Source organism: Eschrichtius robustus, chromosome 6 (genome assembly GCF_028021215.1).
Source record: "Eschrichtius robustus isolate mEscRob2 chromosome 6, mEscRob2.pri, whole genome shotgun sequence".
Classification (NCBI taxonomy): Eukaryota; Metazoa; Chordata; class Mammalia; order Artiodactyla; family Eschrichtiidae; genus Eschrichtius; species Eschrichtius robustus.
In genome coordinates, this window is record NC_090829.1 from 23,460,523 (window position 1) to 23,465,172 (window position 4,650).

The window sequence follows — 4,650 nt, forward strand, 5'->3', positions numbered from 1 at the left end:
GCCCACAAGGCTCTTGTGCACCATCCTGGTCAGTGCAGCACCTGGAATTCAGAGCCAGGGCAGAGGAGGGAGGAAAGGAGAACTGAGAGAAGAAAGGCCTTAGGATACGTATTGTTCCGCTGTGAACTAATATTCACAGAGGTTGAGGTGGAGGGGTGCCCTGTGTTGTGAGCCCCTGGCTTTTGGACCTTGAGCCTCGCGTCTGTGATCCGTGGCCTGCACGGCAGGCAGGACCTGGCTACAGATGGGGCATTTCCATGTCCTTTGCTTATTTTCTGAGGCCCTGGGGGAGGACAGGAGCCTGCAGCCATGGTTCCAGCTTCCTGAGGACAGCATGGTGCCAGCCTGACCTTTAACAGCGTCCTCGCCAGCATACCCTTTCTCCCAGCTGCATAGAAGGTCAGCTTCTGGAGGCCACCAGCTTGGAGATGACGGGAACCCACCTCATCAACAAAGAAAACTCTGCAAAGTTGCTATCGCTAAGTGAGAAGGAATGGACTCATTCATTTAAAAAAAAAAAATTTTTTTTTTTTTAATCGAGCACCCAGTGTGTGCCAGGCAATGCACTAGGAGCTTGGGATACACTGGGGATCAAAACAAGATCCCTGCCCTCGTGGAACTTAACAGCCCAGCAACTACAGCAAGGCTGAAACTGCTTCTGGTAGGCTCTGTGTGTGGTGGCTGTCTTTGCTGCCCTTGCAGGAGGTGATGGCCTCTGGCCAGAGTAGGCTGGTCCACACGTTGCTCTCACCTTCAGTCCACAGCCCTCAGCCAGCACTCAGCAGGTCTGGGGAGCCTCTTTCTGAGGAGACATGTTGGAACTGACTTTAAATGGCTTTAAGTCTGGAGCCACCCAGAAGGATGGCAATAATCACACCTGCAGACACAGTCTTCAGGATACTTGCCTTTTATTTTATTTATTTTTTATTTTTTTGGCTGAGCCACGCGTCTTGCGAGATCTTAGTTCCCCAACCAGGGATCGAACCCGCGCCCTCAGCAGTGAAAATGTGGAGTCCTAACCCCTAGACCGCCAGGGGATTTCCCCCCCCCCCTTTTTTTTTTAATTTGATATTTGCGTTTTATAAATGCTCTGAGAGAAAGGATTGTAGAAGATTCTATCAGATCCTTAAATAACTCCAATGGACAAGAAGTTTATCTGGTGTAGCGAGCAGAATTTAAAATCCGCATTAGTTGGAAGAGAATAGTGTGATGTTTATAAGTGCGTAGCAAGTAAATACAAGAAACACATATTAGGGTTTAAAAGTAGCACAAAGGCTCCTTGGAAATCTCATCTGTGGTAATTTGACTATCATCTGGATCCCTCAGAAGCAGCTGTTTTAAAGAGGGACTGTCCCAAAATCCATCCAAGGAAGTTTGTTAACGAGGCATCCTAAGTAAGGTGGTTCCCTAGCAGACCCCAAGCATCGGCCAGATTCGGGGAGCCCCAGACCTCTGTGGCAGCTTTACTAGAGGAACCCCAACTAGTGGTTACCTTCTGTGTTGAAACTGCAGATGCGAACAGCAGCCACTGGTGCATTTTCTCCTTACAGTCTGAATGGGTTTCTTGGATGTCTTTTCCATGAAGAGCCTTCTGATTAGGGTTGGCCTGGGCAGGTAAGCACAGCCTGTTCTCTGAACTGTTGCAGAGACCGAGTGCAGACACGCCCAGTTGGGTGTTTTATTTATTTTTATTTTTTTTCAAAGTCTTTTGTTTTTATTGAAATATAGTTGATTTACAATATCGTGTAAGTTTCAGGTATACAGCACAGGAGATATATATATATATCTATATATCTATATATAGATATATATAGATATATAGATATATATAGATATATATAGATATATATAGATATAGATATAGATAGATATAGATATATATAGATATATAGATATATAGATATATATAGAGATATATATATCTATATATATATATATATTCTTTTTCAGATTCTTTTCCTGTATAGATTATTACAAAATATTTAGTATAGTTCCCTGTGCTATACAGTAGGTCCTTGTTGGTTATCTATTTTATACATGGTAGCAGTCGGGTCTTTTCACCCTTTTCAGCTCTCTCCATGTACTATGTCACCATCTTTTGTGTGTCTCCTAATTACAGGGCCTCTGAAACGGGTGGTCCTCTGAGGTAGCACTCAGTCTCTTGCCGGCCCGACCGTCCCCTGCCTGCCAGGAATATGCCTCTGTCCACAGCTGTCCTGCCCCAGGGATGTGCGGCTCCACGCCCGCCCGCTGTGTTCGCAGGCCTATCCAGGTGCTGGCTGTTTGCTGGTCAGTGCTTCTCTGTTCTATTTAGACCTGATCGTTTGTGCCATTTCCTGATGCAGAAGTATCAAGTCTGTGAAGTTATGTGTTAGTTTTCTCAGCTGTGATTGTCAGTCCCGCGAGCCCAGGAGCCTGCCCTCTGTGGCCCTCTGGTCTCCTCCCCTCCCACCCGGCGCTGCCTGTGACATCCCATCCTCCAAGGCCCCGGAGGCCCCTGCACTTGTCGTCTGTAGTACTGACTTCTGGCCATACTCACTTTGCCCCAGTTCCTGAGGGATTTTGCTCAGAATTGAACATTCCTGCAACAGGGCTAAGCACTTTCACATTCCTACTTCCCCTGAAATGCCTGGGAGGCGTGGAGGGCGGAGGTGAGGCTCCCCGCTTCTGTAAGGATGGAAACAAGTCCAGCCCAGGGACTTACTTTTAGTGGAGCCGCACTGGAAATCCAGGTCTTTGCTCCAGACCTGCCATCCCATGAATTCCAGCGTTTCAACGCACTATTGAAAAGCATGGCAGTTTTTATAAGCGCCCGGACCGCCACCACTGGGTTTAACTTCACAGCAGCACATAAAACAGTGCTGCTGTAGAATGCAAATGCTTTCGCTTTTAAGAGGGCCTCCTCCAGCAAGGCTGCTCTGGGTAAGTGCGGGTGTCCATGTCTCTTCCTGCCCTGACCCGTCTCTGCCAGGCCCATCACAGCGCCTTGATGTCCCCCACCTCAGGCCACGCGGTCCAGGCAGGGCTGCCACACCGACCTCTTTCCAAGGGCGAGGGGTTGCCCGGGCCGAGCTCATCCGCACGCTCTTTGCAGCCACACCGGTTGGTGTCGGGGTGGCATGTGGCCCAGGCTGGTCCAAGAAGAGTAAACCCCAAGACACTGGTCAAGAGAAGCGCTCACCTCTGAGCTGGAGGGCTGGAGGGCAGTGAGGAATCCAGCGGCTGCTGGGGACCATCTGGCCACCATTTGGGGAGAGCTTGCCTGAGAAAGAAACTCACAGGGTCAAGAGGTGGGCAGGGAGGCAAACACAGGAGACCTGTGGGCACAGCCATGCCACCTTCGGACACCGCCTGCTGGGGACCCCACTTCCAAAAGACACTTCCCTCCCTGGGAGAGGCTGGCGCAGGAGAGAGAGGGGCTTTGTTCTCGACCTTAGTCATTCTTTCCTGGGCCACTGTCCCAGCTAACTGCACAGATCTCAACACCAGACTCTCGTTCCCTTCAAAACCCAGAGAACTGACCACCCTCACCCCGCCCCCAGCTCACTCTGGGCCAAGTGACAGCCTGTTTGACCTGGATTTCTTTGTATAAAACTTAAGACTTAACACTTACCAGAATTGAAAAGACTGCCTTGGAGGGACTAGGGGCAGCTCTAATTTATCCTTAAGAGCACAGTCTGGAGCTAGGCTTCTCGCTTTCAGTCCTTGCTCTGCCCCCTGCTCGAGCTGTGTGACCTTGGACAATAATCTCTCTGTTTTCTTAGTTTCGTTTGTAAAGTAGGGTGAGTGCTTAGAAGAGTGCCTGGCAATTAGTGCTAGATGCCCTAGCTACTTATTATTACTGGTGTGTCTTTTTTTTTTTTTTTTTTTTTTTTTCTGGCCAAGTTTCATGGTTTTATTAACACGAACACAATGTGCACACGAGCTGTCTATTCATTTTCTTCACTGTGCAGCCTGGCGTTGGGATTGGTGACCGGCGGCCAGCTGGGCTGCTCTCTCCAAAATGGCTTTGCAGTTCTTGGAGGAGAGGTTGTGAGCAGTCTCAGCACAGAAAGATTTGTTGCACATCAGCAGCACTTCAAGCTCCTTGACACTGTGGACCAGGAACTTCCGGAAGCCACTGGCAGCATGTGCTTTGTTTCCTTGTTGCTTCCATAACCGATGTTGGGCGTCAGCATTTGGCCCTTGAATCTCCTGCGCACCCTGTTGTCAATGCCTCTGGGTTTCCACCAGTTCCGCTTCAGTCTGACGTATCGGTCTGACTGGTGCCTGATGAACTTCTTGGTTCATCAGGTTTTGACCATCTTGGGCTTCACGAGTGGTCTGAGGGTAGCCATGATCCCAGGTAGGAGTTGCTGCCACCTCTGTAGGCAGCGCCGAAGAAGAGAGCTATTACTGTTAAAGAAGATCCGTTATTTAGGAACAAAGGATTTCTGTCTTCCCTCAGCGTCTCCCTGGTCCAGGCGCATCCCTGCACTCTGACCACCGTGGGCATCTGGAGCCAGTGCCCGCTGTTCAGCTTGGGAGACTTGCTCAGGGTTGGTGGCAGTTCCCCGGGGTAGTAGAAAAGTATCTTGCCCCATCAAAGACTAGTCGCTAATTCAACCTACAAATGACTAAAAGAGTTTTGCCCCAAGAGAGGTGCATCCC

General features: G+C 49.4%; 1 pseudogene; it reads right to left on the reverse strand.

The window, feature by feature from the left end:
* Positions 1–3,929: 3,929 nt before the first annotated feature.
* On the reverse strand, positions 3,930–4,337 carry LOC137766750 (large ribosomal subunit protein eL32-like; annotated as a pseudogene).
* Between the last annotated feature and the right edge of the window lie 313 nt (positions 4,338–4,650).